The following is a 24,289-nucleotide window of genomic DNA, read 5'->3' as shown; positions in this document are numbered from 1 at the left end:
GACGGCCTGACGTACATGATTACACACAAATACCCACTCACCAACTCTCCCCTTGACACACACACACACACACACACACACACACACACACACACACACACACACACACACACACACACACACACACACACACACACACACACACACACACACACACAGTCTGACATGTATGCATGTAGCCATACATATGTTAAACACCTAACCACTCAGACACGCATCCTGAACGCACACAGGTTGGTTCTGTCGTTTTTTTTAACCATGAACAACAAGCCCTTTAATTTATCTCCCTTTCATCTCTAAATTTTTCCTGATTTGTTATTGCTAATGCCGTTTCAAATGACATGGTGGTCAAACTAATTACGCTCGTTTCTTCCTCGTCCTTTGAGTGATTTTTCTCTTCCCTCGTTCGTCCCCGAGAAAAAGATTGTCTTTGAAAGGCCTTTTTGATGTGTCTCGCTGCATTTTTAGACATTATGTAGACACAGTTAAGCTCCATGTTCCACCAATTAGAGCACAGAGAGCACATTGTCTCACTCTCAACCCAACTGTTCCATCTGAAGTGGATTATTTCAGTGACTTTTATTTGAGGGATTTGAAATAAAAAACGCTGATGTTTGCATGTACTTATAAAGCTATAGAGAATCAACACAAACAAACAGAGCGGCCGACAGATCAACAGATGTGAGAGCGTCTCCTGATGCCGATTGGTTTGTTTTTAAATGTCATGTAGACGGAGTTTGGTTCCACATTCCATCAATTACACGTTGGATGGACAGGAAACCGCGCTGTTTTTTCTCTTTATTTAAAAGCTGCGTCTGAAAATTACCGGATGGTTCTGTTGTTTTGACTGTTTGCATTTGAACTTCGCAAAGCAAGATGTTCAAATGTGTCTAAGACAGACGGAAAATAAGCAGAGAGACGGGATTGACCAGCAGAGTATACCTTGCCTGCTGCTCTCAGGCTCCAAGCGCATTAAATAAATAAATAAAAAGGGCATTTGCATATATTTATTTCATTTTTTAAAGTTTCTCAATTGGTTGTAATTGATTTTGTGTTTTGAATGCTATAAATAGCGCAAAGGAAATTTAAGTTACAGCACAACATCTGCCCTGGATACGCAGGCAGAAATGCTGAAGTAGGTGGGTTTTTTTCCAGTTGTTGACTCATCACTACTGCAACATGGATTTAACATCAAAAGCATGAATAAGAGGCAAAAGAGCAGGAAAACACACACAACAGGAAAAAGGAGATGTCTCCCTCACTCCAAAGGGATAGAAATAGCTTTAAAATGTTCCCAAGGTGAGCCTGAAACTGACGGAAAGAGGGAAAAAAGTGTTTAATATTAACCTTTTCTTCTGTGAAGAGCCAACTCTGTTGTTATTTTACTGTCCCCTATAGGCACGATTATCATAATGATTAAAATGACTGACTGAGCAGAAACAAGACTTAGGCACTCCAGTTCTTATCCCTCGACTAGAAAAAACTAACATGATAGCTCCCGGTGGAGGACGTGTCAGAAAACGGACCTCGCTACGAGCAGCTCGGAGCAGCTGACACTAACTGCTGATGTCCGTGTCAAAACAGAGTAGTGATGACTGTCTACGGTTACACGTGGCATATTTAGCTGTTCCTAATGGATTCTTTTTATACAGTGTCATCACTCGGCTTACAGTCACAGTTGATCAGCAGAAATTTAACAACTTTTACAATTTATTAATGCTTTTAAGTCATTTGAAGTCATTTTAAGCAAGAATTCCAACAATGTTCTAGTTGTGGCTTAGCCAGAGTGAGAATTTTCTGCTTTGCTCTGATTTCGTTGAAAGGAAACAGAATATTTCTTTCTAGTTTCTGAACATTTCTTTCTAATGAGCAGTATTAAGACATCAACTTGAAATCCGGAAAACTGTATGAACTAAATGATGAATATAAGAAATAATTAATAGATTAACTAATTATGAAAACAATTAGATGTGATTAGATGTGGCCCTTATTAAAGCTTAAGTAGTTACTTGATCTTAGTTATCAAATCAAGTATGTCAAGTAAAGGACCTTATTATAACGTTTTCTGACAGAAAATGAACCATCGTCTTTTATATCGTCCTCATTAGCAACCAAATTTGAAATTAAATCAGTTTATACATATTTTTCTCACTCAGACTTGGCTGGTGTCTGGTTAAGTGGCTCCACCTCTTAATTTTAACAGCTATCCGTGTATGAGAAGAGACAATTTACAACAAAGCACAAACTCCTTCAGCCAGTTTGTCTTGATACAAGAACCCGTTGTCCTGACGGGATCGTGACAGCGATTTTCACCCTCGGGTGAAGATCAGTCAGTGACCCGGATCAACCAGATCTTTAAGCTTGTGGAGGATAAAAACCGAGGGAGCGGCCTGTGTCTTCATTACTGTGGGACACACCCAGAGCTGTCGAGTTGTGCTGTGACACAGAGGCACGTGCAAGTTACTGACACATGCCACTTCCCGATAACAGACCTGTTCCTCTCTGTGCCCAAGTACACAAGCAAAGCGATGATATACCTTCACTTAATGTCATTCTTTCCAGAGAATACCAACTAGCTAGGAGCTAAAGTAGCTACGCCAAAATGGATCTTTGCTCGAGCTGCAAATTAAACTGAATCGAGAAAACCAAACATTGTATTCTATTTATAACAATATTTTTCATTTAGTGTGACGGTTTGATTTCTGGGGGGGTTGCAACCCCTCTATACCCCCTCATATATTACATCTTAGAAACAGGGAATACAAATATTCTTGTTGTAACAATCTGCACTTCTAAAACAGCGTCATTTTACAGTTTTTTCAAATTGCACACAGAGTTTTTTTTAACAGACAAAAACTACCAACCACAGTCAAGACAATATCCGCATTAGCCTGTGTATGGTGTTAATGTCCTTCCTTGATGTACGGTAGAAGCAGGAAAGCGAGAGCAGCATAAATCAACGCAGGACTGTTGATTTTGACCTTGCTCTCCACCGCTAAGACTCTCATACATCAAAAATAATGGAGAACAAACTCTGCTTCAGTGCTAGTTGTAGGCGTAATGGAAGGAACTAGTAGCTGCATAAATCAACATGCTGATTGTTGACTCTTGCCGGGCTGTCTTTTCCCCCCCCAAAATACGGAAAACAAACTACGGCTCTGCCAGTAACACACACACACTCACGCACGCACGCACACATATATATATCTCTCACCCGTCTGCAAGTCATGTCTGATGAATTTCAACACAAACACACAGGCACAAGCGTACGCGTGCACACACCCCTGTATGTATGTGTGTCATGGTTTGGTTCATCTCTGTCTGGGTAAACTCAAACATTACGTCAGACACACACGCACATCAACAGAGAGAATACACACACACACACACACAGCTACACACTCACAACTAAACACAACTCTCTGCCATGTACACACACACACACACACACACACTTTCCACTCCTGGAGAATCGGACGTTTCCTGCGAGCGCCGGGCCCGACGGGAAAAATGTCTGGACAAACTTAAAGACGCACAAGCGCGCGCACACGTACACATGCAAGACACATAAACGGAACATTTTTAACCCACAATGTTGACTTTATATTCCTTTCCAGAGCCCTCTCTGTCGGAGCGCCGGCCAAGTGAAGCAGCCTTCCCCGCTGAACACTATCGGGAAGGCAAGACTGGGAGGGTTCAGGGGGGCCTCAGTGATGTCAATGCGGGGCTGGACTCCGTTCAAAAAACGGACTTTAATCAAAATCCAAAGCCAAATACGATCACTGTAATTTCTTTAATGCAGAATTTTCACAGCAATAAAAACACGCTTTAATATTTCTCAGTGTCACAAATCAAACAGTGCCTCGGAGCCATCAACTCTCCCTTTGATTTGATTCTTCCATAAAGCTCTTCTACAAAACCCTGTGACTGATGCCAAAGCATCCGGCACTTTTCCTCGACTGGAGCGAGGAATGCTTTCTATAATGATTTTTGCGACAAGAAACTGAATGAATGCCCTGAGCCATATAATTCCTTACATAATCTGGGTTTATAATTTAGATTCCACGAACCGCACTTTGAAGCACACCTGCAGGAGGATTAACAGCCACGTTTAACTGCGTAATTTCGCCTTTTTCGGATGCTTTTTTGCAAACGATTTATCATAATCAGTTCTTATTCACGTCATGACAGGTGCATGAGGAGTGTGCATACACATTAACAGGATTGGAAATTACAATTATAACATAGGTTTGAACTCCAGGTAATATAATTAAACATATATTGCTGCATATCCACTGTGATAAAAACACCATTGGTATTTGCTATTTTGGTGTTGATACCCGACCGGGTCCAGCTAGGTTCCGAGAAAATATTAGATATGATATTCGGCTTCAGGTCGGTCTCTGTAAAAATGTATCTGGGGCTGAGAGAGACAGAGGATTGCGACCCCTGCTGCACTCTTTATTTGTCAGTGCTTTGGCCCGGTCTGAATTGTTAGCAAGAGGCTGCTCTGATGCTGTGTGGAGCAGGGAGGGAGCACTGCACTCCCTGAAAAACTCAGTGCACAAAAGGCCTCTCAGAAAGATTTTGGTTAAAGAAATACATGTGCCATTAAACCGATTGATGGTGTAAGTGGTCTTCAACAACACTGTGGTTCCTCAAAACATTTATGTTCCACTTTTCAATCACTGCTGCTAACTCATCTGGTATCATGCATCACTTTTCTCTCTTTCCTTTCCATATGTCCTCCTCTCCCATCTCCTTCTGTAAAACTGAACGTCATCAAAGCTTCCTCACTCTTAAGTATTATTCAGGGGAGACTCTTTACACCCTCAGAACTATTTGAAACACTTTGCTTCATAACCCCACATGTATACTCTAGGTAACGTTGGTGGCCCACGGCGCGATATTACTGAAATACAACCAGGATGTGTTCCAAAAACAAAGAGAAAGGCACTTGTTTTATCTTATCCTTCACGACACGAGTCAAATGTTAAAGCTGCTTTAAGTGCCTGGTAAGATAAACCCAGAGTATTCTCCTGCATCACAGTATGCCAAACTAATCCAGAACATTTTTATTATTTGAAAAACAAAAACATGTTTTATCTCATCCCACAACAGTCACGTCCCTCGAGGGTTGCAGTTAAATGTGGTGAAGTGCACATCAGATATGTGAGAGCACACGCCCCTTCTTGTGTTTTACACAGGTATAAAAGTTGTGCGCGTCCAAGCGACTGAGAGAACAGAAGCCCGACCGACAAAGTCCCAACGCTAAACTGTCACCGCCACTCCCTGACTCGTCTCAAACAGCGAGAGAGAGAGAGAGAGAGAGAGAGAGAGAGAGAGAGAGAGAGAGATTCTCACGACGAGGTGAAATCATCCTCTAAAGAAAAGGGAGAAGACAACTTGTGTGTGAAGCAGTAAAAAGCCCAAAAGCCATGTTGCAGAACAAACGCCATGCCCCCCACTGTGCTATTCCACCCATCGCCCCACCCACACCCACACAGTCCCTAAGTAAATTTAACTGTCAGCCGTAAAGTTTTTGACTATAGAAAGTGATTTTGCCCCTTTTCTCTCGCTCCACTTTTCCTCCTCCCCCTCCCGTGTCTATGTAAATTAGTTCCTCGTCCATCCTTCTGTCCAACCATCCTTCTACACTTCGTTTTCTATCCTCTCCTCCCCCCCCCCCCCCCCATGTTCTCTCATTCTGACAATGTTTGTGTCACTCATTCCATCTCTGCTCATCCCTCTCATTTCATTAACTCTCCTTTATTTTTCTCCCTCCGCCATACCTTCTTCCCGCAATGCATCCATCCATACCTCTGTCTTTCTCTTTCTGTCTCCCCACACCACAGGCAAACTCTGACCGCAGACACCACCCATTTGCTCCCCCTTTCCTTATCTCCTCCCTCCCACCTCTCCCAAAATGAGAAACTACGCTTCCCTCCCTCTTTTTCATCTGTGCCTCCTTAACCCCCACACACTTCTGACTGTGGGCCTCTGACACCCATCTTCTCATCTCCCCCCACAAAAGTCTCAAAGACCCCCAGATGTGTGCCCCCTTAATTTCCATTTCAAAAAAGAGTCACCTCCCTCCCACCATCATCCACATAGCCACATAGCGCCACACACACACACACACACACACACACACACACACACACACACACAAACATCAGCAAAAACACACACACCACCCCCCAAAGAAAATGCTGACCATGACAAATATCACTAATCTAATCCTTGAAAAGAGAGAGCAGGACTGTTAAAAACATTTTATTATCAATACTACCAGAAGTGATATTTATCAAAAAATGCTGACCATAAAAAATACTATTTATCCCTAATTTAAGTTGCATTAATATTTTGATAAATGTATTACTTAAGAGTAAATTTACTTTGATTTTCATGACAAACGGTCACATCTCATTGAGTTGTCCTGGTCTGTCCAATGATCTAAAAATCTAAGATTTTACCATCATAGATGTTGGATAGAAATCCATAAAAGATTCTCAATTGAGAAGCTTAAGGAGGCTATTTTATCATCAGGGCCTGGATATATTTCACTTCATTAATTGGCTGATCAGTACTGCTCTTCCCTAGTTGCAATACTACAAGAAAATATCTATAGTTAGGAGCTGGACCAGCTCAACGCAGGACTAAATGTCTCAAAATTCAATCAGATCTCTATTCAAATCCATTCAGCAGTGTTACACAGACACAACCCCATCACTGGCATCAAGCACTGCAGACTGGGTGACACTGGAAAGAAGAAAAAAAAAAAAAAAATCCACCCATGGTTGTGGTTTCCTGCTCAATGTCAAACGTTTCGCTTTACGTCAAAGGATTTTCCTCATCACATAAGTCACGCACATTTAAGTTATCGTACCCGGTCAATATCCTACGCCTTCAAAAAAATGCTGCGTAAGAGAAAATGAACTGCAGTAGACAGAGATGAATCCCCACTTCTTTCTGACTTGATGTGAAGCTCTGAGGGCATCAGCTCACACTGTGTGCAGGGGCTGTGGCCTGTAAAGCCCAAAGCTGCTGCTGCTGTGGGATTATCAGTATCAGTAAACCAAGGCCGGCCCCACGTCGCAGAAAACAGGTGAGATGGTTTAGCTGCATCCAACCGAATGTCACTGGTTCTTTCAGATTTGGGCAGAAATGTCCAGCAGGACCAGATGGAAGTTTGGTGGGGGTGGGGGTCATATCTCACTTTGCTTTCTTTGCGCCGTCTCGTGGTTATAAAGCGGGCCAGCCAGGGTTACATGAATAAAATAACACAACAGGCCAGACGGGCCATTCGTCAATTACAGTTACTAGATCCATGCTTAATTTTTCCTAATGTTTTTTCAACAGTCCACAAAGCCAGAGGCACACACACACACACGCACAAAATCAGCAGAGGCTATTTGCTTATATAAAAAAAAAAAAGAATGTACATGTTAGTCGTTTAAATCATAGTTTTAATTTGACGGGACGCCGTAAAAAGTCTGCCCCTTATTACACACACACACACACACACACACACGAAGGCCCACACTCACAGACACACGCATGTATGCACACGGAGTGAGGACAAAGACTACTTTGAAAAGTTACTCAGCCACCAGATGTTTTAGCCAGATCCCAGACTACAATACTAATGGGGCTGTACGTGTGTGTGCGCGCACACACACACACACACACGAGGGGGAGTAAGTGCAGTGCTTTTTAAAAAGGCAGAAATGAGTCCCCTTCCACAACACGTACAGTGTATAGTCATAACTATACACTTTCAGGAATGAAATGAAAAGTATTAATTTAACTTATCGTGCATGCAGACACACACACTTAAAACAGATCCCTTTACCGTAAAAACTGGTAATTTTATAAAATGAAACGCATCATAGCTGACAGGGTTGCGTGCACATAAACAAACGCACGGGATGTAGAGCATTTCTCTCTCACACACACACACACACACACACACACACACACACACACACACACACACACACACACACACACACACACAATAATGCAGGACGACTGCGAAACACACACCGGGAGAAAACACACATTTGCTGCAGAAAAAGTTTAACAAGTCAAACCTCGGGAGAAATATTATTGTGACCGAGAAGGAAACAATAGCAAACAAATGTCAGCGTGTATTTACACTCGAAATCAGAAATAATTGCAATCTCAGAGCGAGTAAATTGAGTATTTTGACAGAGGCTGTAGTCTGATCAAACACACGTGACACTAACAGCCTTTCTCAGTTTGCATTACGGTAAGAATAAGAGAGATTGAGAGATAAAGACACGGCAGGAGGGAAAGGAGAAAAGGAGAGAAATGAATGTGTTTATGCGAGTGAGCAGGTTCTTGGTTTGACTACACACACACGCAGAGGAGACGGTTGACCTTCAGGACAGAGATATCGAATCAGTGAGTCAGATCTGACTTCATCGAAGAGAGATAAGCGCTGATAGACTTTTACAGTAACTGATAACTATCTATCAACAATGCTCAACTGTCTGGAAATGACTGTTCTCCAGCACTGAAAAGCCTGTGGCCACGAGAAGTGGTGTGCGTTTCTGATTTATTTGAAAGACATACAGGAGCAGATGCCATATTAATGAAATATATTGAGCTGCAGAGGCTTCAAATCACCTGTGAACACACAACAACCACATCACAAATACCTGCAATTCAACAGACAAAGTCATAACTCAGACTTATAGCAGCTCAACAAGAAGCTGATGTAATATGAAATACAGTTATTTCAGCCCGCATCTGTTGCAGCAATTCTAACTTGTTGATAGAATACAACAAGTCAAACCTGGGGAAGTGAAAAAAGCATTTTCTTTTCTGCCACGAAACAACAGGTGGATTTGTTGATTCACATAAAATCAAATGACTCTTTGCCTTGGAAAATGTTGATTGTGTGCTGACTTTGGAGTGAGACAACTTTTACTTTTATCCGAGCAGCTCTTTCGATAAAAAAAAAAGAATAGCTGCCACTGCTACTCGAGAAAACTCTCACTGAATTAAGCAGTAAGGACTTAAAGAAACCGCTCCAGCACTCCCTCCATCTGTGTGTTCGCAGCCTTTTCAGCCTCGACACAAAGACGCCTGGAACATAAATCACGTCCAAATTCATGCCACTTGTGCAAGTGTCACATTTTACATGGCTAATTTTCACCATTTATCTGCTGGATATTGTGTGAAAACTGGAAGGAATTACAGATGGAGTCGTGCTCATGGGAACACTGGAGAACAGTTTACGAATGTTCTCCAGTTTAAATCCTTTTTAAAGTATTCTAAAGAACATGTTGTAATAACCTATGTAATCTCTACCTCGCTGTATTACCTGATACAACACTAAATATATTAAGTATACAAATCTGTGAGCCTACACTGGCTTTTGAATGTGTCTAATATATGCATTGAGAAAATTATTATTAATTCACATTTAGGATTACTTATAAAAACTGTCCCTTTTTTCCCTTCTATGCATTAAGTTATTTCTGCAAATTGTGAAAAACATGCTATATTTTAACAAACTTAATTTAAGATACAAGTTTCTAAAGACACCTATTTTATATCACGACATCCTGACACAGACGTGCTCTGACAAGTAAACACCAAACTGGTACAATTAAGTAAAATTTTTAAATAGTAACCTGCAAAATCTAAATTATGCTTTAAGATAGATTATTTTGCATTGTTTTAACATGTATAAAATAATATGTATATTGAGCAGGAGTGCTGTATAAGAGATAAACAGTTTAAGCATATAACCCAAGTAAAACATTTTAGCTTCTCTGCATGTGAACAATGGTGTGAAAAATACACCACGTGAAAAGATGAAATGATAAATGAATCTATTAGGCCCTGGTGTGACAGCTGGAAGTATTTTGGGTGCACTCTACTAACCACGATCTTATAAAATACCACTGCTGTGGGGAAAAGCAATATTGGAGCTCATTCAAATTCATTATGCAAGGATTAAAACTTTAAAAAGGGCAATTGAAAAAATTGATTCTCCTCTAATGATTTTTGCTGCAGGTTTTGGCTCAATATCTATTGTGACAAGTTATTGTAATTGGACGTTACCTTTTAATGTGGAGCCACATTTTCAAAGGTGAAAAGTGGAACGTTTTATTGACCATTATCAGGATGAGAGCCACAACGCCGACACAAGATACATCAAACTTACTTTTAATGCACCCCCAGTGTAAACAGGCTGACAGACCGTATTTATAGACTCAATAAAAACCCATTCACAATTATCCTACAAAGCAGAGTTAATACAAATAAACTGGAGCTTCCAAACTTTTCTCATTCATATTAAGATCTCTTTGAAACCAACATTTACAACATCTCCGTCTGTTTCATTTCAAGATAACTGACAACTGTTTAAAGCCACGTTTCTTTCCCTAATGACAAACAGTCATCAACATTCAAACGCTTTTTCTTTTCTTTATTCCCCTTTGCAAAACCTTGCAACACCTGCAGTACAACTTGGGGAAAGACGAGCAGCGGTTCAAAGCCACACAACCTATAGGACACGTGGAAAATCTATATGATGAAAGCATAAAGTCATAATTTGTCTAACATAAGGAACGTCAAGGAAAACCTGCTGCTGTGTAGTTAATGTGACAGAAATCTTTCCACGGGACAGGGCTCTTAGGTTGGAAACAGCCATTCATTTCTTCATGATTGAGCAAATGAGCGCTGATTCGTTTTCAATTAGGACAGGATTTATTTGAACGTTAATTGAAAGCAGCACTGGAGCAAATCACTCGCTGTGTTTTGGTTGTTTTTTTTTTTTTTTTTTTACACAAGGTCAAAACTCACATAAGCACTGATTGATAACTTAATGTCTGTGGTGCACCGGAAGCATCAGCGTCATGAGTACACTGCTGAGTCAAAACAGACGAGAACTCGCAACTCAAAACGCAGCACATGACGAGCCAGCAGGTTTCCCCCGACCCGGAGAGCGTTCATCGATCACTCAGGAGCCACAGTTGTGTTCAATGAAGATTAAAATACAGCATATGCACATTCAGAAACAATGATCTACTGCATATTTTAGCAGTAACTTTCAAGGGGCAAGCTGGTGTTGAGTATGATGACCTTTTGAGTCTATAACCACAACTGCTGCCGGTGTCACAACCTTCTACAAGAATATACACCTTTATCTGCTCAGCCACCACTTTATCAGTCTGCTCTGTATCGTGACAGATTTATTTACTGCCTCGGATCAAAAGGAGGAAAAAAATTGTCCCATGCTTGGGATTTGTATGTCCCCAGAAAAAAAAGTGGGAGGGAAAAAAGCATCATTTCACCATAAACCAGGACCATGTGCTCGTTATCTGAAGCAGGCCGTCTAAAAGGACTTAAAAGTCTAAAATAGACCAAAGACATTAGAGACAAACTCAAGCCTAAACAACGCTGTACTAACCACAGACGGAGAGTGGGGATGACATTTTGGGCATTTAGCAGACACTCTTTTCCAGACCGACTTCCAGTAACTGCAACAGGAGAATACGCTCAAATCCCTGTATCACTGACGTTACAGGCAGCTAATATAAAGCGATCAAAGAGCCAAAAACAATGTGCCCAGACGATAAAAATAAGTTAAAAACAATTGTGTCCTTGGGATATGAGCAAAACAAGAGAGCTGGTCATAAAGAAGTGCTAGCTGCGGAGCTTTGAGCCAAGAGCGCCAGAAGCCTTGCAGAAAAGCTTTTTTTTTTTTTTTCTTTAAAGAAACTATCCGTGACAAATGGATGTTTTCCTTTATCTGAACTGCAGGCAGGGTTGAGATGAATAACAGCTGATTGCTTTAATAGATGTTATCTTTTACTGCTTATTTGAAACTGTGAGAGTTAAGACGGTTCACGTTCATAAATAAATAGGAACAGAAATGAAAAATAAATCGGAGCTCTGGATCCACAAAACAGAAAAGGTCCTTGAAAACTTGAAATCCCATGTGATCTTTTTAGGTTTAAACAATATGACATGTGTTACATTACGAAGATGGACTGAGTGCAGACCTTATTTGAGACAGGATCTTAATTTAGGGGTATGGAGATGGTAATTTAATGTCACCTGTAAACATGTCTGCTATAATATCTGAGCAAGGCTTCCCCACGTCTAATTATCTGACGCATCAAAATACACAAAGGAAGACAGCAAAAATACACAAAAGTAGAACAGGAGAGTTAAACACAGGAGTAAAATCTAAGTTTTGATTTGAGAAAGCAGTGGCTCTTAGTTCCACTTTAGTCACAGTTCACTATATTATTCCGTTCAACAGATTATTAGAGCCGTTATCTCCTCAAATCAGGGAAGCGACTGTTTTTCACTTCCTCAGACACATCTGCGCCGAGCAACAGGTTCGTGAATGAGATTACCCAATTTGCTAGACAGCGATAACAAGCCAAGATAAACTCAAATCAGGCCTTATATGTTCACTGTGTCGTATAATTTAACACAATGAAACGGGACAAAGCGTGGAGAGAGGACGCACGTCGGTGGAGGGACGGCAGCAAATTAGCAGAAGTTACAGCTGGAATTTTTCTGAATTATTCCCTTTGCTATTGATAGATTACAGCTGGTAATGTAAAGCAGATTCAGTCGTGTATCACGTAGTGAAACAACAGAAGAAGTTTTGCAAAAGTTTTACAAACTTCCCTCAATATTATAAAGGCTTTCCAGTTGATGATAGGTTCGTATCTAGCGTATGTGAGAATATTCACTGCACAATGTAAAATTCACAGTCCCATCAGGTTTCTACAACTTTTTCTGGTCTGAAACAACTACTTGTAAAAATGTCTTGTCATAATGTTCACAGTTATTCCTGTCTTCTTGTATTTCCCCCCCAATTTAAATGCTGATAGTAATACATTTTACAAGAAATAAAAAGTTGATTTCAACTCTGATTACTCCAATTAAGGTTTTTTTTTTTAAATGATGGTGTACAACAAATATTTCCATGCCTCCTTCATTTCAAAAAGGCAGCAAAACCAATTGCGCGTCTACTGATGAAAACGCCACAATTCTACCCCAAAAAAGTGGCTTGAACTGGGCTGAAGTCTCCTTTTACACTCCATCTCACACTGGCCCTTTTTTTCCCTCCTCTGGTAACGCAGCACTACTATGAAACGACCAAAGACAAATGCATGGCAGCCCACAAAATCACTACAGTTGTTCCTCATGTCTTACAGAACATCAAACCATCAATAAAACTCAGGAGATACATTCCAGCTAGTTGAACAGGACGTTTCTGACTTCCCTCTCTCCATGTGTTCTCTCTCTCCCTCTCGCTCTCTCCCCCCAAAACTTTCTCTCTTCCCAGTTCCACCGCAGAGGCTTCACATATTGCAGCCATATGAGTAAGCCATGGCTGCCTCCGCCGCTCGTACAGACGCAGACACACACACACACACACACACAGACAGGAAAAAGTGCTGTGCTCTCTCCCACTCTGTCTCACACACGTACAGGAAAGACTTTTACAAGCAGAGGTTCTCTTTAGGAAGTCGTCAACTGTTTTGACGTTTAATAGGAGCAGCGAACAAGGCCGTAAGATACAATAATATCCAGTGTCTGGAAAGAGGAACATTTTAAGAAAGGTTATAGAGCTGCACTGTTACATTGATAGAATTTTTTCTTACCAAATTTTATAGAAACTTGTTAGAAGTTTATAGAAGTTGAACAAAGTGCATGATACCTTTTCAGAAATAAGAACATGTTATCTGGACATACAACTAAGAGCAACAATATGCAGGCTGGAGTGTGTTGTATCTAACAAAACATGAACACACAACTCAGTCACAACAGGGCAGCAACTTTGCATCTAAAACTATTCCCAACTCCATCAAAAGTAGACGTCTGTCAAAAAGCACTTGATCCTGCTTAACTTACAAAGTGCCCTGAGGTGCTGTGCTGATTATCAAACTACCGCCTCCGCATCACCATATCAGATTACCAAATAATTCAAAAGTAATATCAATAGGAATTTGTGGCACCATCAAGAAACAGATCACTATTACGGATGTAAAGCGGTGGAAAACAAGGCAGTTAAGAAGTTACACATGGAGCTGAACATGCCACATAAATATACTGGGTACTGAACTTTAACTGAGACAAATATTCAAAGCCTCTATAGCAAACTGTCCCAAACTTCATTTAACTTTGACAGCGTTTTAGGAACTTTGAAACATAGTTTCTTTTCAAAGAAGTAATAAAAACAACAATGTCGTCATCGTAAATCTCACAGAAGACAAGCGGCTTAGAATCATGTCCGTCCTTAAGTAAAATTCACAGATGTGAATGGCTTTGAAAAGTACTCTGAATTTACAGCTTCAGAGTAAGATTAGTGCCACAGAACGCTGACTTTAAAAACGTGAAACTAAACTTAAAAAGTCTTGTGAATCACTTTCACTGCAATTGTGTCTTTACTCAAATGATCCCTGCAGTTACACACACGCATACATGTTCTCTGCTGCTGCGGAAAAACATGGAAAAGTTGGAAAAACAACCATTTGTCAGAGGGAAAACTTTTTAACGAAACACTGGAAGGCAAAGATACTAAACTTGGTTTGAATTTTTTTTCTAAAGTCTGTGAACTGTTGCTCGCGAAGTGATTTCTGCTCCTCACTGAGACGCTGTGAAGCCCAAAGCAGTAGATATACTTTATATTTAAAAAGGACTGGTAGGAATAGGCAGCAACTATTTTACAACTACACAAACTTTTTTCCTTATGACTAAATTAAATAGTAAACCACTTAGTAAAATTCAGAAGTGTCAGCATTTTTAAAACAGCTGTGAACAAGTGTTTGGGGGGGGGGGGTCACAGTTAGGACCTGTTTTCTTTTTTAAATCTGAGGTTATCTGCTGAATAAAAGTCGCTCCACACACACACTCAGTTTTTTCTTTTTTTGTGGGGGGGGACCAGAGTTGGAGAACTGTGAAGGACTATGTAAAAAGCTTCCTCGCAGTGTGTGCCTCATTGTACTGGCTTCACATACTCTGCTCTCCCCTCAGAGTTGTCATGCCTACCCGGCTCCCTTATCTCAAAGGAACATCACAGTTTCTTACGACAGGAGGAAAGAAGAGGGGAGCTGGGTGAGGAGGGGAGGAGGGGGGGAGAGAAACTTTTTCAAAGTGGAGTGGAAATGGCAACTCAGGCTTCCCAGCATCACTCATGAAAAAAAAGTTCAACGATAACAACAAACAAATAAATAAATGTTGGAGCTAGTGCGTGCTTGTTGTCCTTTGAAGCTGATAGGAGAGGATGTTTTTTGGGGAGGAGGAAGGGGGGGTCCTTTTACGACAATCCACATCCACCATGCGCTCCAAACAATGAGAGAGGTGCAAGAAACAGCGCCATATCTGCTCTTAAGCACCTAATAAACACAATTGCCTTTGATCGCCACTTCCCAGCTTGCACCCCAAACAAACTACGAGCATCCAAAAGTAAAAAGGAGTTCAGCTTTAAAGCGCAAACCTCAATATCTGCGACGTGCGGCAGCAGCAAATCTGAACTTGAGTGTGCGGCGTCCGATTTTTTTTTTTTTTTAAAGAAGTTATCAATGAAAACGGCACAGTAAAAGTGAGTTGGAGTAGTTTGTGGGCAGAAGCTACCGGGCGACAGACGCCACACCGCCGGCTTCCTCGGGCTCGGGATGCCGCTGAAGGAGGAGAAAAATAGTACAGAAGAGACAACTTATAGGGAGAAAAGGAGTAAAAACACAAAACCTACTTTGAGGCGACTAAGTCACTCCGCGTCCCCTCGCTGCCGCCTCCAAACTCAGCCTTTAAATCAAAGCCGTCCCCCCGGTAGCCCCCTTTCAATTTGTATTTGTGTAGCGTCTGTGTGTGTCTGTGTGTGTGTGTGTGTGCGAACCTAAATGTAAATGTGCCATGTGAATTCAAAGCAAAGCGGTGCTGCTCTTTTTTTTCTCCTCTTCCTCCTCCTTCTCTCTCTCTCTCTCAATCTCTCTCTCTCTCTCTCTCTCATTCAACCCAGATCCCTCTTTTTTCTCTCTCTCTCTCTCTCTCTCTTCCTGACCGACGCTGCTCAGGCCGTTAGTTACATAAGACGCAAAGCGGCTGCTGCCCGTCGTAAAAACTAGTAACGGCTAACGCTGTTGATATTGTCGCCCCCCCCCCCAACCCTCCCCTCCCCTCACCTCTGTTAGCAAACACATCTCCGTGCTAGCGTCAACTCTCCCGAGGACGGGACCCTCCTCTTCCCCGCACAGCACCGCGCTGTTTCCCCCCCTCGCCATCTACGCACCGAGCATCGCCACCCGCCGCCGCCGCCGCTTTGTTTTCTTCCCTTCCGCTCACTCCGACTGCAGCAGCTAGCAGCGAGCAGCTAACGTTGCTAGCGGTGCTGTCGTGGAGCCGCTTACCTGTTGATCACAAAAACAAGCATTAGCCTCTTTTTCTCCCTCTCTCTCTGTGTGTCTGCAGCCTGTTAAAGATGGACGCTGCTCTGCTTGGCCGCTTCGTCTCTTTCGGGGGGCTTTTTCTCTTTTTTTTGTTTGTTTGTTTGTTGCTGGTGATGATGTCGGACGTTGTGACTGTGGCTGGCTCTTGTGTTTTTTTTTTTTTTCTCTCTCTTTGGTCTGAGGGAGAGTTGGAGGCTAATTTTGGTTGTGAGTGCTGTCGCAAAAAATCCCCCCCACCCCACCCCACACGTTCATGTAGTTTTCATAGTTGTTGTTGCTTTTTGTTGTTGTTGTTGTTGTTGTTGGGTCACAGCGAACCGAGGCCGATGGGAGCCGCCGGTTCGGTTCTGGTGGGTTTTCGGGTTTGTGTTGTGGTTCAGAGGAGAGTGACAGCACCTCTCTGCCTGTGGCCATGACGTCACAGGAGGAAGACACAGCAGCTCTATTAATATCAAGAAGCCCAAGTCTTAAAGTGACACACACACACACACACACACACACCGTCATCACTTCTTTACACAGATGACAGTAAATCAGAGACACTGCATTCAGGAACTGTGACTCTTAAAGTGGCACACACTCTAATCGTGTTTATGTGTAAACTGACACACTCTTATTTACATAGATAATATTTCCCCCCCAAAAAAATCAAAGACACTGAAATCAAACTGTAACTCTTAAAGTGACACACACTGTCATCTTGTTTATACCAAAACTAAATAGACAACACTGAGTCTGTCTCTTAAAGGGATAGTTCATCCAAAAATGAAAATGCACTCATTCTCTACTCACCACGATGCCGATGGAGCGGTGGGGGAAGTGTTTGAGTCCACAACACACTTTTGGAGCGTCATGGGTGAACAGCGTTGCAGCCAAATCCATTACGATTGAAGTAACTGGTGACCGATTCTTCAAACAGAAAAAAACTGAAAATGCTTCTTCCGAATCCGATGTGAGAACACAGCAGGGGATCTCCCACTGGAAACACTCACTCTTAAAGTGACTCACTTATTTACATCATAAATTGTAAACCAAAAACAACCACACTGAAATGAGAAAGGACGACTCTTAAGGTGACGCATACCCTGTCATCACAGTAGCCGTTTTCGGACATGAACTCCGGAGAATGTCCGGACCCATTTCTACGGACATTCTCCGGCGTGCATCTCTGAAAACGGCATTTGAAATGTAAATCAATCTTTCTCTGCCTCAAAATACATTGGAAACTCCAGCTGAAGTCTAATGTCCCTTTAAAATCAGAGGCCCATACATATTAATAACTCTTATCACTACCCAGTTAACCACAGGGTAAATCAATGGTTTTATAATGAATTGATTTATAAGATGATATTTTACCTTGTCAAGAGAAGCTAACATATCTATTTGGGTGATTTAACGGCTAAGTCAACATCACTTCCTCCTGTCAACTCCTAATTTGATATTATCAACTGTTGCTACAAACTGCAGAACATCTGGTCACATATTATCTCATTTAATGGAAGATTTCACTTAAGCCACTTTACTGGGTTTATGAGTGTATGCAGATGTTTAGCGTGGGTGGTGAAATAGAAACCATGCAAGATAAAGACAAGATTAAATTCTACGTGTGCATATTCAGTCAGGCCTTCAAATGTTTTATTGTTGCCATAATGCAAAAAGAATAGTTTACAGAATGTTGTGGGGATCCGGGTGACATGAATAATAAATGCACCCCTCTTAGCTTGGTATGAAATACAGGCTCCGGCGAAGTCTTTCACCTTCTCCTTCCCAGTCCTTTCCCCCCGCTGCCCCATGGGGCGGGAGGGACTGTGAACTTTTTAGTCCCCTTTTTCAAACACTGCCCTTCAAAAGCCAAAGGTAAGAATGTTTTCCCTAACAAAGGCAATCTTGCAGCCTCCAGGCATACACACTGCAGGATCCACCCCATCCTGAGTGGTGCGGGCTTTGGACGGACTACAGAGAAAGAGTCACATTGAGGAAATAATGCACCTGCCACCTGCTGCATGTCTCGGATATAAACCTCCCATTGATTTCTTTTTCCCCATCCCGTCGCCTTCACCCTATTATTATTTAAAATCTTCAATTCTTTCCTCAAGAAAAAGATTGTGCGCCCGTCCCATAGTTTCACTCTGTTATTTATGACTAATATTGTCCTGTTGGTGAGGAAAACATGCAGTTTATAAGGTTATTTTCCACACAGCGAAACAATCGTCCTTGAGATGACACATCTATACTGACTGTCAAAACACTGTCTGTCTCGCTTGTGTTGATTCAACAAAGTTTTCTTTTTGTTTTTAGGTGTTAGTTTCTAATGTTTTTTTCAGTAAAGTTGTAAAATCCCTATTCTTTTCAGATGTATATATATAATTTTTTTTTCTTTTCAATGTGTTTCAATACATACACATTTAAAAGATATATTTTTCAAATGCCTCACTCCATCATATGCAGTATATGCGGGAACTTGTGGGTTTCTCTCAAAATGTTAAGGTCTCGACCTTAATATGTTGTGATTTGGAGCTTAAAATAAACTGAATCGAATATCTTTTATTTTCATTCATTCATGTATTGCTATGGATTTTGTGAAGCACGTTGTAACCTTGTTTAGACAAGTGCTTTACAAATAAAGTTATTCTTTTATGGCAACACCCTCCACAGCTCTCTCCTGGAATGGTTAAAGTGGAAAAAAGAATTGCATAGATTGTAAAATCACCCCATCGCTCATAAATAAGATTTTATAGTCAATCTATATTCTATAATCCAGGTAATTTAAAAAATAATAGAACATATGCAAAACTCAATTTCAGACCAGTCAATACATGAAGGCAGAAGCATTTTATTATTGTAGTGAGCAATGTTTCCCACAAATGTTTGTCCTGCAAAAACACAATATTACAAATTAAATTTATGACAGCTGCATGGCAGAGAGAGAAGCAAACAGCAGGCTGGTGGGTTTTCGAGTGTGGGAGTAATAACTCCTCTCTAATACAGGGGTGGTGGTTGAGGACTGGCTCGCAGAGGGTCGACACTTGACCACAGAAACAATAAAGACGTTGTGGAAATGTGCTAAAGTTCCTAATAGTCGCGCATGATTTGTGGTAAACGAACTAAAACATGCAAAAGCACACGGACGGCTCCTTCAAGCTCAGCTGAAATGTAAAGCAGCATTCACAGCAGCGATGAGAAAAAAGAACTGCGTATATTTTATTTTCTAATAACAAGGTCAACTGAAAAGAAAACCTTTTGACTCCAATGTCTGAAGAACAAATAGAAGGAGGCCTCTGCAGCCTCACATCTCGGCTGCGGGTGGTTTTTCATCCTTTCTGCCAAGTTTGGATGTAACTGACCTTAATCAAAGTACACAAAGACGGCAATAAACAAGTTTGTACGCACCTAACAACAAACCATATCCCGGTATTCAGCAATATGCATAATCCCTGTGAGAACAAGGGCGTTTGAGTCAGCATATAGAGAGAACTGCATTTCTTACAAAATATTAGCATTAAGTCTTTTTTTGTTTCTTGAGTTTGTACACAAACCTTCACACATCTAAAGTGAGTAAAGAGGAGAAAAGGTTTTTTACAAAAAACATACAAAATAGATGTAACAACTGCGAGCGGTAGATCAAAGTGTCTGCAGAAACTTAGATAACTTTAAATAATACATTAAAATATAAATCAAATGCCGCACACAATAGGTGTATTATATTTAGTTAAACTGAGTTGCGAAAAGACACACAAACAGAGACCACACAGAAAAGTATCAGTAAAAGTCATCTCATATCTTGTGTGTTTAATAAACCTTCTCTATATTAAATGATACACATCTCTCAGGCATTTTCTATGTACTGTACTGATCAGTGCTTAAACCAAGATACAGACATGCACAGACAAGCATCCACTAAAACAACAGCACAATAAAACACCATAGAAGAGCTGTTACGTTGAGTTAATCCAAAAATGTTTTTAAAATACTAAGAGTTATAATAAACCCTAACAAAATAAATAAGTTAACTGTCTGCCTTATTCATCTTAAAGCGGATTATACTTTGCTGTGCCTAGTTTCTTGCATTTGTTAACTTAGTTTAACTCGACACAGCTCGACGATTTGTTCCAGTTGGTCAGTCACAGGCACACGGCTGCTCTGTGGACGGTCACTTGCACGTTCTTACTCCGCCCGCTGATGTTGCAGTGCAGCGTCGTCCATTTTTGTTTCAGAAAATGTCTTGTTTCACTTTTATTACACGTCTTGAGGTTCAGCTGCAGGGAAGCCTGAGTTTAACAAAGACGCTATGTTGGACACAACATTTGGACGCTGCTTTTACAGGGCCACTACCTTTGCCCGCTGAGTCACCGGGACGTCCCACCCTTCTTTTTTTAATATAGTTTCCACATTAGATTCATTGTTTTTTGTCAAACATAAAACCAGCTCATATTTCTGTCTGCCAAAGAAATGTTTTCAAAGTAACATTATTTATTCAGATCAATGACCCTCAGTTTCCCCACTGGAATGAAGTCCAAAATGTGGACAATTTGTATATTATTGCCAAATTCGAACTCATTAATCTGTAAGACTTTTGGTGTGCACAGTCTAAGAATAAAAATAATTACAATCACCTAATGTAGTGATACACAACAGTGTCAATATTTATATTTTAAACTAGTGGGATAATCCCCCATCCCTCTGCTGCTCTCTGTGTATTCAAATACTGAATACGTGAAATAATAATTCCTGTAAAAATCAATTAGGAGTTCCCTGAGACTCTTGTTTTAAGATGGAAAAACCTCATTACACTCATCGTAAAGTCCGTCACTGCAGTGAGAAGTTGAGGAACTGCAGTCCAGCTATCAGCCAAAGCGACGACCAGCCAGACTGCAACTTTAAGCGAGCTTTCCCAAGGCAAGACTCACTTTCATGTTCACTCCTTGCCAAGTGCTTTATCTGCAAGCTGGGCTGTACCCAGAGGCCATGGAGTTTATGTCGAAAAAAAAAAGAGATGACTATTCCCTGAGGTGGTCCAGCCAAGAGATCGTAGCCAGGACCATGACCACAGCCATCACAATCAATGGAAGGAATGAGCCAAAAACCCACGGTTGCAATTTTTACGTAATTGTGCCTCATCGCCGCTGAAAAGAAAGACATCGAGTGTTGCAAGGATCAAATAAGTCAGTTAACATGGGGAGGAAAACCTAAAATCTTTTATGGCTGAATTTGCTGTAAAGTAAGGAACATAAGAAGGATTACAGCGAAGCAGTGTCAGAATCAGACCCGTCATCTCTGTTCCTCTTTGGAAGATGCAAGGGGATTTCTACTCTTTCATATCAACTGGCCTTCAGGGAAATGAGGCCATCTGATGAGATTACATCATCTGTGAGTCGGAGGTGCAGTAAAATCAGCCGTTACTTAAAGGTGATGTGCTGTAACTGCTTCTGCACAACATCCAGAAGAGCTTTATCATCTCATCCCTGAAGTCACCATGTTGAGTGCATCCCCAAATTTCTCTCCACTGAGGAATTTGGATGGTCTTCTAGCAGTAAAAAGTTTTTTTATTGGGAGCTGACACTGGGGTAAAGTTGGCTGGTGATAAGATACCAGCTTCAAAGTTACTCAAAGCGTTCTGTTTTTTGAGGATGTGAAGATTCACTGCAAGTTTGAGACACTAATCTTTCAAGAATTCTATTACCAGCACAATATTTCAAGAAATTACATTCACATAAACACATGACAATGCACATCACGTGACCATTCACAGACACTGGGGAATGTGTGTGTGTTGGCTTTTAACAGGAAGCAGATTGTCCACTCTGCAGTTGGTTGCTTAGTCACAGAAAATACTGAACAAGAAACAGCAATGCTGAAATGTTACAAGAAATGTAATTTCTCGTACCAACGACGACAGTAAATGTTGGAAAAAAATCTGCATTCAGAGCTGGAACTTGAGTCGGGCCTGATAAGAACCAATCAGGAAGCCAATGACTGCGTAATCTTGTCCACTCCACAAAGCAGCCCCAGAGTTTTGAGACTAAAACAATGTCAGCTGCGTTTCCAAAGTTCCTCATTATAGGGGCTCAAAAACTCTGTGGAAGTTCTGTGAAAGTTCTGTGGAAGCCAGACTTAAATGTAGCGACACTAATGTATTTTAAAATGAAAATGAAAGTCAGATATTCATACCATCCACCACCTCAAACTCCACATTTTCCACCTCAACACGCTGTTAAAGCCACAGTGTACGAATGAATAACTTAAAAAACATGGTGTCAAAGGTAGATTGATGAACGTCACCTGAATCCTTCATCACTGTCCATCAGCATTTTGACAGAATAGTGTTTTCACAAAAATAAACCTAGCGAATAAATAAACACAGACACTAGCTGACATATTTCCTGAGATTTTACAGTGTTATAGCAGCAGGTTCAACTCTGTGCCTATGGGGCCACGTACAGCTGAGAAATATAGTGTCGGTTGCATCATTCTGTAAGAGTGGTACATGTCTGGAAATGGGAGTCCTGTAACAAGATACCTCATCATTCTGCATTCTGTCACTGAGGTCTGTGGTGTTGCTGCCACAACGTTAACTATCGTCATCCTTGTTGTGTGTCCGTGACAATACGTGCCAGTTTGAGTGCAGGGTCATGAGGCGCAGAGCCCTTCTGCATCTTTAGAGGATGATACTCTATAGTACAGACCCCATGTGTTTCCCTGCCTCTCGCAGCATCACACGCAAGCACCTCCTCCAGTGGAGACGAGCAGAGAGGAAAAAGCAGTTGAGTTATGTTTGGGAGGTCAAAATAACGCTGGAAATGAAAGTGGCCGAGCGGCCGATTCGTCTGTGCAGCAGGAGATGCAGCTCCGACAAAACCACGGGGTTGATGGTGAGACCAGTCCCCCAGTTAGAGCTGAACGCCCCCCCCCCCCCCCCCCCCCCCAGAGGTTAACATGACGAGTCTGCTCACACACACAGTGTCAGAGACAGAGAAATCCACCCAGGGCAGGTGAAATGTTGGGTCATCAGCATTTACGTACACAGGCTTCATTATTTAAAGCAACACTGTGTAAGTTTTACTGAGCAACAGCGCCCTCTGCAGCCACACCTGGTGATTCATTCTGTTGGGCTCTGTGGCCGAGCGATTAAGTGGGTTTTTATGTCGAGAAAAAACAAAGTCTATCTCTAGACTCACTGAACCGACACACAACTGAACGGTGAATATCACCCATGATCCCCGGCTTCCTGAGAGGAGAAGCTGCTGCTGTAACAAATGCACCAAACTCTATTGAGCATTCTTTATAATTTTAAAGTTTCCCCACTAAGTATTGGCAATGAGTGCTAGTTTTTAATGATGGCGTCTTTTTCACGGATCTACAGTGAAGTATCACTCTTGAAATTATTATATTATTATACTATAGCCCCTTTGCTACTGGTCAAAAAATGCTCCAACACCTGCTAACATCTGGCTTCTGTCTGCAATGGGAAAGGATAAAATCGGAATTCACTCCCGGGTCAAATGACTCTGTAGCAGCCGTAGGTTTTTATCAGCACTGGTTCTGATCTGCAGTGATGGAAACATGACACCTGGCTGAACGTGGTAATTTCTTCCCCTTCTTTAGTTTGGCAGTCCATACACTGACGCTGCACCTTTTCCAGCGTGACGTTATGACGTGCATTGAACCTCTGGGTGTTGGAAAGTAAAACGCCTTGAATGTTAGTATAGTTATTGCTTTTTACATCTTGGGAACAATGGGGAACAGAGATTTTTTCTTCGTATCGTGCAAGATGCAAGCGATCTTGAATCGTTGAGTCGTAATTGAGATTGAAAGAGGGACTGGGTTACGACTAGTTG

At 41.4% G+C, this 24,289-nt stretch overlaps 1 protein-coding gene across 1 annotated transcript in view; it reads right to left on the bottom strand.

Moving 5' to 3' along the window:
• The window catches only part of trps1 (trichorhinophalangeal syndrome I), a 107,433-nt gene extending 91,256 nt beyond the window's left edge, over positions 1-16,177 (bottom strand). The window contains 1 exon segment of the mRNA XM_034599751.1: positions 15,761-16,177. The gene's annotated coding sequence lies outside the window, so the exon portion shown is untranslated.
• Between the last annotated feature and the right edge of the window lie 8,112 nt (positions 16,178-24,289).

This window comes from Hippoglossus hippoglossus, chromosome 11 (assembly GCF_009819705.1).
Source record: "Hippoglossus hippoglossus isolate fHipHip1 chromosome 11, fHipHip1.pri, whole genome shotgun sequence".
NCBI classification, from domain to species: domain Eukaryota; kingdom Metazoa; phylum Chordata; class Actinopteri; order Pleuronectiformes; family Pleuronectidae; genus Hippoglossus; species Hippoglossus hippoglossus.
Note: the sequence above shows the minus strand (reverse complement) of the source record. Positions and strands in the feature narration are given on the sequence as shown.